The 12,839-nt window shown below is 37.6% G+C and overlaps 1 protein-coding gene and 1 long non-coding RNA gene across 2 annotated transcripts in view; both read left to right on the forward strand.

Annotated features, from left to right (window-relative positions):
- Window positions 1–4,384, forward strand: part of LOC107595085 (uncharacterized) — a 9,041-nt gene extending 4,657 nt beyond the window's left edge. Inside the window, exon 3 of the long non-coding RNA XR_001610227.1 lies at window positions 4,310–4,384. This is a non-coding gene — a long non-coding RNA (uncharacterized lncRNA). The remainder of the gene's footprint in view (window positions 1–4,309) is intronic.
- The window catches only part of LOC107595097 (disintegrin and metalloproteinase domain-containing protein 10-like), a 74,345-nt gene that overhangs the window by 7,198 nt on the left and 54,308 nt on the right, over window positions 1–12,839 (forward strand). The gene's annotated exons all lie outside the window — the stretch shown is intronic.

The raw sequence follows: 12,839 nt of genomic DNA on the forward strand, positions 1-12,839 counted from the left end.
ATGTGAAATCACGGTCAAATAAATGTAAAAGACTCTCAGGCTCACCTTAATAATATTAATATGTTTAGCTTTAAACCATAATATAGGCTGGTTATTCTTATTGATTGAAAGAAAAGGGCTTCAACCAGGATAAAGAATATGAAAAGTGCTCAGAATTGCTGCAGAAAACAAAAACAAAGAGTGAGTAACAACAGAAACGTGTTTCTAGAGACGGGCTCATTCTCTGCCAGCAGGAGGCGCTTCTGGAGCGGTAGTATGCCATTGTAACTTTTCTGAAGACAGTTGGTTCCTTTCAAAGACATTCATATAAAACACATGCGCTGCGTTTTGATTTTGAAACGTGCAGTGCTCATGTTTAGTCAACGAAGTCAAACGCCACAAATAAATCAATGTATGGGAAACACTGTGTATCAAAATATCGGAAATGTGTTTAAAAATCAGATCACCGTTATTGAAAAAAATTATATTGCCATATATATTGATATTAAATTATTGTCCAGCTCTAGATTTAGTCCAGCCTATGCCTGACTGGAGCAGTGTGTTTTTCTTTGGGGACTGTTACTTCGTTTGGGCTGCCTTGTTGAGCGCAGTGGCACTGAGAACATTATATTTCACACACTTTATTTTAGTTTCCAAATGTAATAGGATTAGTCCAACGAATCGTACTGAACCAAAACCCTCGTACCGAACGGTTCAATACGAATACGTGTATCGTTACACTCACATGAAACTCGCACAACCTGATTATGTTCTAAATGGTTAACTATTCCTGTATTCCTGTATTGGCTGAGCTGAGAAATAGAGTTGTTGTGCATCAGTCAGCATAGTATTCAGAACTGAAAACTCTTTGTGCCCTTTTTATATTTGCAAACAGTGGAGATTTATATATTTTTTTCTGTTGAAAGACTTGAGTAGTGGTATGAACAGACAGGTTTTTTTATCATTATTGTTATGAACAGGTTTTCATTATTCTCATTTTGTGTTGATGAATGTTCATAAAATAAAATTTGAACTCTGTTGCCTCAAACTGGTCCCAAACATTGTTGCAGAATGGTATTACTATTTTAAATAAATGCTGTTGTTTTGAACTTTCTATTTGATCAAAGTATCATAAAAAAATATATATTACATTTTCCACAAAAAAATGTCTCAACCATTTTATAATAAGAAATGTTTCTTGAGCACCAAATCAGCATATTAGAATGATCTGAAGGACCATTTGACACTGAAGATATGAGTAATGGTTCCTGAAAATTCAGCTTTGCCTTTACAGGAATAAATTATATATGTAAATTACACTTTAAAATATATTAAAGATGAAGACAATTATTTTAAATAAAGTTTTACTGTATTTTTAATAACATAAATTTTGCTTTGGTTAACATGAGAGACCAAAAAATAAATAAATCTTACCAACCCTGAATTTTTTAACTGTATGTGCTATGCTGTTGTGGTGACCTTACAATGTGGTCCAAGGCTGAATCTTTGATACTGTTGGTCAAGTGTGTATAATCTCTTATATGATCATTTATTCTGAATACTCCCTGATGGATTATACACTGTAAATAAATAACTCTACACTCTAAATAAAACAAAGATTTTACATACGTTTTACAAGGAAATACTATTTCAGTCTTTGTGCTCCTTTACTTCAATGTGTTCTTGCTATTTCTTTGTAATTTTTTGTGAAATGTATTAGCAATTTCTGACTGAAAATTGTTTCTACATCATTTTTTTTCAGTGTAGTGTTTCTATTATGTAGGCAGTAACCATTGAAAATAAATTTGCTTATTTGTGGAAACAAAAGTTTTGAGGATTTTCCCTTTTGGATGTCAAATGAGAGCAAGCTCAGTTTAATAAAACAGGTCAGCTGATTATATATGTGATGTGATGTGATGGTGGCTGCAATAAAAGAGGTGTAATTACAGGCTGTTGCAAGTTCTGTGGATAATGGATATAGAATATGAAAACATGTAAATAACTTGCAGTTTTCTGTTCAGTTATTTTCGACAACTAAACTTTTCCATCATCAATAGTGTTTAGGCCCTCCACTCTTCTCATCCAGTAGTGTTGTGCGTTACTGTTCTGACAGCTCTGCAGTTATCTTTGTGTGGTAGTTCAGAGCTTTTGTCCTCACATGTGGGGTAATTTAGGCAGAAATGAGGCAGCTATTGTTTGTGCTTTTACAAAAGAGCTCAGTGTCCAACCACCTTTCACAGAGTCACGCCTTTCTCTCAGTGTCTGTGCATACTGAAAAGCCTCTAAGATTCTCATTGAACCTGAACTATATATTTTTTCATCTATAAATACGACTGTTCAGGCCTATCCTGAACAGGCCTATAACTAGAGATGCACCGATTGTAATGTTTTTTGCCGATTCCGATGTTTTTGCCGATACCGATTCTTGCCGATTACGATTTTCTTTCTAAGAACTATAATTGACAGCATATACAAACAAAAATCTACTTCAACGCAAAGTTTTATTTTCATTTAAAAAACACAAGTAAAAAGTCAGTAATAAAATAAGAACAAAAGAAAATTGCAAACAACAGCACAAATAACTACAATAGAATAAAGAGAGCTATGAAACTAAGTTTTTCAGGTTAAGTCCGTTTTTATTCAGGTAAGAAATACTACAGAAATTAACGTAATCAAATGTAAAATAACACATCCAGTTCATTGTAAAAATTAAATACAGATGAATGCTTACCATTAAAGTTAAAACGTATTCAGTCAAGAGCAGAAAGTGATTTTTTTTTGTCTTTTGTTCTTTGATTAACATGACAGACAGCAGCAGGAATATTGGACTGCGGTCCCTTTAAGAGTTAATCCACAGACCCAATATACTGTTACACAACATGCGTATTGCATTCTCTTTCTCAACTATTTAACGTTCCAAAACTGACTGTTTAACTGGATACTCGTTAAGATGGGCATTTTGGCATAATTTTGTATGTATTTGACCGTTTTAGTGCAGTTAGCCACTCATTTTGGTATTTGTGGCTCACAAGCTGTTTGAGACTGAGCACGGATTATGCGCTCAACTGATAGATCAGTGGTGGTGTGCGCATTTGGTAAAAAACCTGCGGGAATTACTAAAATAATGCGCAATAAAAGCACTATTTAACCGGCGCGAATGAGACGTGTGTGTGTGTGTGTGTGTGTGAGAGAAGGGGTTGTCAGAGAGAAGAGAGCGAGAATGCACGGCTGACGTTATTGCCTGTGCTGCTGGTAACAAAACGGATTGGTTTGAAATCGGAAAGAAGTGAGACTAACCGGCCGATCACCGATCCGGGCCGATCATGAGGAAAATCGACCGATTCCGATCCCTGGCCGATCAATCGGTGCATCTCTACCTATAACTCGTATTTGTCCTGACTTTGTCCACTGCAGTTGACGTGATATAAATGAGGACTTTGCGTTGTCAACCTAGACTTCATACTTAATGCTTTACCCAGTTCCCTCGTCACATCCTCCTCCTGAAATCCACAGTCTGTCATATAAACAAGAAGTCAGTAATTATACGAAATTTCCTCTTAAGTCGTATTTTGTACGTGTTTATTTTATTGTTGTGTTCATCCACGAAGACACTGCAAGAGAAGTAATCACCCCATTTAACTCATTTTAACTAGTGTAAAATATTCTTTCTTTTGATGTGGTGCTGTGTAGATTCAGCTCCACCGCTGAATAGCAGAGCAAAAAACGCTGATCTGTAGTGGACCGACTCGCCTCTTTGCCTTAGCTAATAGAGCAAAATTGTCCCATTTGCTTCTGATGAAACATCACTTCCCTGTCATTACACCTTTAATGGTTCACTGGCTAAATCTAGTTCTAGGTAACAGGGCTGAAGATGAGCGAGCAAATTACTCATTTAAAAAAAACAAAACAAAGTGCCAAGTTGCCATGGAAACAAGACCAAAACGAGACAGTTGTCCATTAGTCCATAGATATAAATGTCCTTGTCTCTCAAGAAAACTGTCATTCAAGCCAACCTTGAAACAAGCTGTACATTTGAATAATTTGACATGGTGTTGTTGTTGTTGTTCTTCTTCGTCATATTGTCTTGTGCACTCAACATATTATCTTCTGCCTATATAGACACCAGAGTATATGAGCGGAGTGGAGCGGCAACACTTTCCCCTCCGCGCTCCGAGCATTTAATAATCACTCCGCTCCAGCTCCGCTCCGGGTTCATCATTTCCCGCTTCCGCTCCACTCCTCGCTCACTGATATCAGAAACACCGCTCCGCGGTTAAAGTATTCAGTATGTTTGAAATATCACAGTTCTGTTCATAATGTGTATTAAAAGAAAATAAATAAAATGACAGGAGCGTTTCAAAGTGGATTGTTGGAACACTAGTGTGCAAACTTTTTTCCTACCACATGACAAGCTAATAACATGGTTGTCAGCATTAAAAGGTAGGCTATTGATGCTTTTTGCAGTGCAAATTTTGTTTGTGATGGAAATAACAGTACGTTTTCGTCAGTTATTTTACCTACGGATCACTGCATTTCTTACAGATTTCTGCTCATTCGAAATCGGATGCAGACTTAGCACTGTATAGCGTCTGGACCAGACACACCATTTTTCATTTGATTTAACAAATCAATTATTCATTAGATTAACAAACGTTCACAGACCCCTCACCCAATAAACATACTGGGTGCCAAGTTGTCTGTGAACAAGGCCCAGGACCCTGGTTACCATGGCAGCCCTGACACCAGATACATTTACGACCTAATGGCATGTTGAGAATTACCCCTCTCACTACACTTTCCATAGAAGAGACACAATGCACAGTAAAAATGGACTCTTCTCTAATTAATTCATAGGAAAACCTTTCTTTGAATGAACACACATATCCTTCAGGTGATTGTGTATGTTGTCTTTGAGATTTTATACTGTTTTATGCAGGCTTATGATGGAACCATTCATTCCTGTCATCATACCTATATGTAATCTATTAATTGATACCTTAGGCATCATTTGTACCTTTTTTCAAAGGTGTGTTTTGAACTAAGAATCTGATGTTCCCTTCATGCTGTAAATCTGTTGAATATGCAAATGGTTCCATAACTTCATTCCTTATTTCTCTCCTTTTTACTGCCTAAACTTTAACTCCTTTTCCTATACCAACTCTATGCATGTGTGTATGTGTATGTTAGACTAGTTTAAGTGTTTATGTAGGGGAACAAACAAATTCCTTAATAACTACCCTATAACTTCCCGCTATGTCCATTGCCGTCAACATAGCCTTCACACTCTTTCTGATTTGAGTGATCCTTCTCTATCAAGCTAGCTAAATATGTTTAACGTGAATTCTTGCTAAATGTGCAGTTATATTATGGGTCGTTGGCATGAATTGTACTCGTGGTGGAGCGCTCTTGGAGCGAATGAAAACCACGACGCTCCGACTTTTAAAAAATCCGCTCCTCGCTCCATTCAAAATCACACCGCTCCGCTCCGCTCACATACTCTGATAGACACTATTTTAAAGCATTATAGTCTGGCAGCAGCTCAAAAAACTTTCAGGGTCTCTTTTAGGATTCATGAAAACAAATGCAAACAAATGCTGCACTTCACATCTTTTTGAGGTTAGGATGCTTTGAAAAATCGTGATTAGCTTGTGGTAAGAAAAGTGGTAAAATAGGACAGAAGCTCAGCAATGCAGCTGTGTGAAGGTCAGTTCTGTTAAGTGACTTCATAGAGTTTTAACAGAATTTTGGTGCTGATGTTTGAATGGTTGTCGATTGCATCTCAGCTTGTCTAACAGACATTTCTTGCTGGATGAAGGACCATCACCTTCAACTCAACCTTGCCAAGACAGAACTGCTTGTGGTTCCATAAAATCCATTGTTTCATCACAATTTCACCATCCAGTTAGGCACATCAACCATAACTCCTGAAACAGCCAGAAACCTTGGAGCTATGATTGATGATCAGCTGACTTTCTCAGACCACATTGCTAAAACTGCCTGGTCCTGCAGATTTGCTTTATTCAACATCAAGAAGATCAGGCCCTTTCTTTCTGAACATGCTTCACAACTCCTTGTTCAAGCTCTTGTTCTGTCCAGGCTGGATTATTGCAATGCTGTCTTGGCAGGTCTTCCAGCCAGTTCTATCAAACCTTTACAATTAATCCAGAACTTTTTTAACGAGCCGAAAAGAATGCACGTCACACCTCTGTTTATCAGTTTGCACTGGCTACCAATAGCTGCTCACATTCAAGGCATTAATGTTTGCCTACAAAACCACCACTGGCTCTGCACCCCTTTACCTAAATTCATTACTTCAGACTTATGTGCCCTCTAGAAGCTTGCATTTTGCAAGTGAACGACGCTTTATTGTGCCATCTCAAAGAGGCACAAAATCACTTTCTCGGAATTAAATGTTCCCACCTGGTGGAATGACCTGCCCAACTCAGTCCGAGCAGCTGAGTCCTTAGCCATCTTCAAGAATCGGCTAAAGACACACCTGTTCCATCTTTATTTGACCCTCTAACTCTAGCACTTTCTATTCTAATTCTATTCTTTATATAAAAAAAAAACTTGCCCCTTTAAGACTCGCACACTATTTATTTACTAACTGCTTGTTTTCTTTAAAAAAATACACTTGCTTCTCTAATCTTTTTGCATTCTATCTATTTGTTTTCCTTTTTATTTATTATACAATTATAATTCTGGCTTTCTGACTACTTCTGATTAACAAAAGCAAAAAAGGCATCTAACACTAGCTTCTAACTAGATTCTTTTTCTATTCTATCTGCATCAGACTTCACATGTTTGATAAAAGTCCTGGCCTGAAGACATCTACATGCCAACATTCGGTTATAATCATAGCGCCACCAGCTGGTAGCAGGAAGTTTGGCACATATAAAGGACTGACATAGTCCTCCTATATTTACCACTTTAAATGCATATTGCTGTTTTCCTAAAGCCAGCGGGTGGCGGTGAGCCTGGGTGTGAGGGCCCTTTCATCGCTGCTTGCAGCTTTAATTTGTTATATGATTTTTAAAAAACCTTGCTACGTGTACTGCATTAAGCTAACTGAGACTTGTTATAGCACTTGCATATAATTGCTCTTTTGTTGATTTTGATTGCTTCCATTGTCCTCATTTGTAAGTCGCTTTGGATAAAAGCATCTGCTAACTGTCTAAATGTAAACCATGAAGGTAACCAATGACGTGAAGTCATGTAATCAAGCAGTTCAATGAATCTTTATTTCAGCCTGCACAGTGTATTGAATGTAGAGGGCTAAAGAGAGAGGAACACTGGGGGGAAAAAAAAGAGTTTGTCTTGAGAGTGAGGTAGATAGTGGAGAGTTGGGGAGGTGGAGCACTAATGTGTGTGGAATTGGAATGAGTGTTGGAGCGTTCTGCTCCTCTGAGGCAGTACTGCTCCTGATTTCTGCTCTCTCTCTCTCTCTCTCCACAGCAAAATGAGAGGAGGATTTTATCACTGCTGTACAGGTGGACAAACAGTCTGCACTGATGCTCCCAGCCAATAGACACACACACACTCACTATTTCTGCCTTCCTCCCACTCACTCTGTGCCAATTGTGCAGTTTGTTTCTGGCCTTGTTTTTTGATATCTTTTATTACTGTTTTATCTCACAACACGAGCATCTGTTAAGGATAGGGAAAGTGTCGTCTAGCGGTAGTGTTTTATGATTAAAACTAGTGGTCGACCGATATATCGGCCAATATTTGGCATTTTTTAAATATTGGCATTGGTCGATACGTTTTCCTCTTTGGCCGATGCATTCGAGGTGGGACTTTTATTTTGATGGTGCGCCAGACTTTTATTTTCAAGGCGCTGAGAGCGGCAGCGCCTGAGCACACAGTGCTCACATTCGCCCTCTTGTTCGCTGTCGTCGTTAACAGTTCTGTCTAAAGGCCCTTTCACACGGTACGCGGCAGTCGCGAGTGTCTAGTTCATTCTCAATGGGAGACATCCGGAAAGTGGCAAAACGCGGGCGGTTTCGCTGGCAGCGCGGAGGCAGAGCGCAAGCGGTGCTCGTGCACCCAAAATCCTGCCGTTTCCACGTGCACGGCGCTTCGCGGCAGGCGCCGCCAGAGAGCCGCATCGGTTTCAACCAGTCAGTGAACATTTAACTGAACTACCTATTGAAAAAATAGAGGAGAAGATTGTTTTAAGTGTAATAGATTTCCCAGAACTGTATGACCCATCTAAAATCTCATACAGAGACATAAATAAAATAATTCATTCAATCATAACCTCACAGGTATGCTGTTTAGGCAAATCATCAAACACAATTTCACTTGTGCCAAAGGAAAAATAAAGGTTAATAATGACAACAATTAATGGCAGAATGACACAAACACAAATTTCCGTTATGTTTTATTTAGTTTTTAATAAATACAAAGGTGATGTTGACAATTGTAACTATGGCAACGTCCGCTCCGAGACCGCAACACGACCACCGTCAGTGCACAAAACGCTTCCACAAGAGAAAGCGGCAGCCGCGCAGCGATTCCACCGCTTGCCACGTCCCGTGTGAAAGGGCCTTAATACGGACAGAAATCTAATAATCAGATAGAACGGTTAAACAAAGGAATTAAAATGTACACAAAGTATTATAACGATTGTTTTTATATTATTAGTAATAGAAAGACAAACATTATAATACTTTATTGTTTGCCGTCAGCATTCAGCAAATACGCATTTATATCATTTAAACAAATCTTTGAATGACTAATGAACATTTAGTTTCACAAACCTTGCAAACTCAGTCGGATCCAGTTGTGAGATCTTGTGAAGTGTACATTTGTATCCTGCATGATCTCGTGTTCTCTGCGTGACGGTCGATCCGTGTGAATTGAATGCTGACAGGAGGAGAGTTCAGCTTCACTGGAGACGCGTGATCAACAAACTTTAAACTCGTGATTTCAAATTATGCTGCGCTTTATGCATTTGCCCACTGCCATAGTAATGTCATTTTCACTGTGTGCTGTATGTAAAATTAATGTTACCATAGCTTTGTTTGAAAAAATATGATTCCCAAATCCCAATGCACACAAACTTCCCAGAATACTGAGTGCCCTGTTGGTTACAGTGTTTACTGCCTTTTTTTATTATATTTTGTATTAAATATTTATTTATTTGTGTGAAATACTTTGTCATTTGTTAATAAAGAATAACAATTTGGTCCCTCAGTAAATTCTCTTTGCCACCTTGAAGAATTCTCAGTTACTTTAAAGTGTAGACGGCCGGGAAGTAAGAAAACACACAGTCAAATGTATCCTCAATACTTCAATTTATTCATAGAAATACAGATATTATATAGGCATATGTCGAGGGGAGTTTCACCCTCTTAACCAATGAGGATATGAATAACATACACGTAGGATCTTTGGCCAAGAACATGTTTATATAAAATGGCCACGTACAGAAAAACATGGACATATTAGGAATAGACTTTTGCGAAGAATGCTGAACTGTCTTCAGAGTTTCGAGTGTTTTCTAACAGTCATCTAAAGTATAAGTATGTTTAACACATTTATTTTTTAATCCATTTTCAAATAATTTTTACATTTCTTAAATATTAATATATATCAGCTTTATATCGGCCACCCTGCTTTCCAAGGCATCGGCATCAGCTGTCAAAAAACCAATATCGGTCAACCACTAATTAAAGCTGTGCATCAGCTGCAGTCCATCAGGACAGGTGTTTCTGAACGTTTGCTGAGAAAGCTTCTCTGCTGTTTAATTTGATTTTTTTTGTATTTCATAGGATAGACACTGATTATTTTTCTCTTGAAATGACTCTTTGGTGAATGGCAGACTGCCATGCAGGAATTTCATTTTTTCTGCTTCCAAAATGTCTCCGCCAATGAGAAGTGTGACATGTTGATAGTGTTGCAGATGTGTGTGTTTTGTTTTTTCTGTGATGATCATATATTTTGTAGTATTATTTTATTGTTAAAGGGATAGTTCACCATAAAATAATCATGTTGTTTGGAACCAATGTGGCTTTCTTCCTCATGTGGGACACAAAAGGTCAACACTGAAGGATGTTAAAAGTGCTCTTTTTTTTTCTATCCACCTTTTTCTTGCCGTAAAAATGGGCGCGGCCATTTGTAAATTCTATGGGTCTAGCTTCCGGTCTCATCCACGTCCAGCTATTTTTAGCTGTACAGAACCGCTCCTTTTGCTGCTTGATATTGAAAATGGGCGTGTCTTCCCATATTATTTTAATATATTATCTTAATTATGAACACACTGGTTTGTAGTGCAAACAGTTTTACCGTTTGCTGCACGTTGTTATTCTTGTTATTTCTCTATAGCGGCTAATGAACCGGAAGTCTCACCCACTCAGGCTTACTTCCGCGTTGAAGAAAAAGGTGGATACAGTCGAAGCAATAGTGGCCGTGAGCTTTAAGGTGCAGTCACATTACGAAATTTCGAAAAGGTCCATTGTCTATTGTCAGTAGTGTAGCAATGAAGTACATCTTCACATCAAACCAAGCAACTTTCTGTTGGTCAATGCGGTAAATTTGAAATATTTCGCACTGCATGAAAGATTCGCCAAACAACAATAAATGTGACCAGCTTAAGTCTTCTGAAGCCTATAGTACCTCTATGTAAAGAACAGATCAAAATTTAATTTGTTCATTAAATTGTTTTCTTTCTGCAGCAGCATGCTCATATTCAAGATTTGACTCATTTGTGTTTGGAACCAAATGAGGCTTGGTACTTGATACCAGGATTTTCATTTTTGGTTGCTCTACCCTTTTAACTTGTATATAGCCTCTGGCAGATGGAGGTTCACAAGCTTGTAATTTTGATTTGATTAGATTCAGTATCGATTATTTTGTATATATCAGGTACAGAACATGGCAAATTTTTTAAAGAAAAAAAAATCTCTCAACTAATGCTGTAAAATATACCTGAGAGGCAGTAACATGGAAGGTTGAAATTTGCTGATTTTGTATACAAACACTTCAAATATACTCAAAGTTTTATAAAGTTTATAATACTAACTTTAACTTTAAATTGCATAATTATATTTCTAATCCAATTCGTTTTTTTAAATATAAACATTCAAATGGTGGTTGTCACAAAAACTTGACGGATTTATTCAAACACAAATTAAATATTGAAGAACAGTAAAAAAAAATAAAAAAATTTTTTGACAAAAAACACACTCTTGCACATTTTGCCCAATGTCCTTCACACAAACGTGCCAACTGGATGCTATGAAAACATACAGTGCTTAACAATTTATTAGGCCACCTGCCATAATAAAGAGAAAACACATTTTAGGAATCTGTCAAAATTGTTTAAATCAAAAAATGTTATTGTCATTTATTGGGCAAATAAACTTAAACAACTAAATAAGTTTTTATTCACATAACAAAAATGGCCTCCTATGCCATTCATAACAACTTGCATTCTTGCTGGCATTGTTTATGTACTTTTTGACTGTAATTGGGTAATATATGTAATTGGTAAAAATAAACAATATAAAGCTCTTTGCCTTTCTTTCATAGATAACAGCAATAATTATATTATAGTATTAGAAATAGCCTACTACTGTTACTAAAGAGCTTACATATATGGAGGACTAACCCATATACAGAAAGCTAAAAAATGATTTTGGTAATCACTAGTACTGTTAGTTTAGAGCAGCAGTGGCACAAACCATAATTTGTTAAAAACCTTACATAAATTTGTTTAATAAATTTAAGCATTGTATATGGTGAATATAGTTTAAAACTCTGCATTAAAAATTTAAATAATAATGAAGCTGATAAAGATTAATAAAATCACAATCTCAGTTGTAACCAATAGGTAAGAGTAATGTTCTGCAGGAACACACGTTCACTTTGATCACAGTCATGTCTTAGTGTCATTTCTTTATCCTGTTAAAGGCTGTTATGAAGAGTCTGATATTTATATTCAGACAATTACACGCTGTTATCCCTTCACAGTTCCAACTCTCATAAAATACTCGCAATGCATGTTGACCTTTAAACATTCATTTAATTTTCAACAACCGATATTTCAGCACATTAATGCTTTTGCGCTGATTATTAATTGTCAAGCTCTTGGTGCATAAAAAGATCTGTAAAGTTACAAAGACTAAAGTCTCAAATCCAAAGAGGTATTCTTTATAAAAGTTAAGAGTCAGCCACACCTACCTAAAACGGCTCGTTCTAACACGCCCCCACATGTCTACATCACTATCTGGGAAGATTTGCATAACGCCGCCCAAATGTTCATGCAAAGAAAGAAGGTGTAACTTTTATTCTCGCTGTAGTATTGTTGTTGCCGCCGCCATGTCGTGAAGGTGCTGTGTGTTTCGTTGTGAAAGCGAAACTACTTTGTTTGGCCTTCCAAAAGAGGATGATATCTGCTTCTCTATGCCTGGAGCTGATCCGTGCTGGTTGCTGAGGAAATACAACAACTTTGCGCTGTGGATCACCGGATCGGCTTTCACCGTGGACGAAGCGGAGTCCAGCCCGGGATCGTCACATGGTTGCCGCAAGCCTCCTTTCGTCGAATCTGCCGGCCGTGCCGTTCTCAAGCCCACCGCCTCTGCTCACTCTAGCCCTCTGGCTGTTCCTCACTCTAGCCCCCGGCCTCTGCTCACTCTTAAGCCACCGCCGCTCACTCTAGGCCGCCGTGTGTGATGCTGTGTTTCGTTGTGAAAGCAAAACTACTTTGTTTGGTGTTGACCTTTAAACATTCATTTAATTTTCAACAACCAATATTTCAGCACATTAATGCTTTTGCGCTGATTATTAATTGTCAAGCTCTTGGTGCATAAAAAGATCTGTAAAGTTGCAAAGACTAAAGTCTCAAATCCAAAGAG

This window comes from Sinocyclocheilus grahami, unplaced genomic scaffold (genome assembly GCF_001515645.1).
Source record: "Sinocyclocheilus grahami isolate Dianchi unplaced genomic scaffold, SAMN03320097.WGS_v1.1 scaffold196.1, whole genome shotgun sequence".
Taxonomy (NCBI): domain Eukaryota; kingdom Metazoa; phylum Chordata; class Actinopteri; order Cypriniformes; family Cyprinidae; genus Sinocyclocheilus; species Sinocyclocheilus grahami.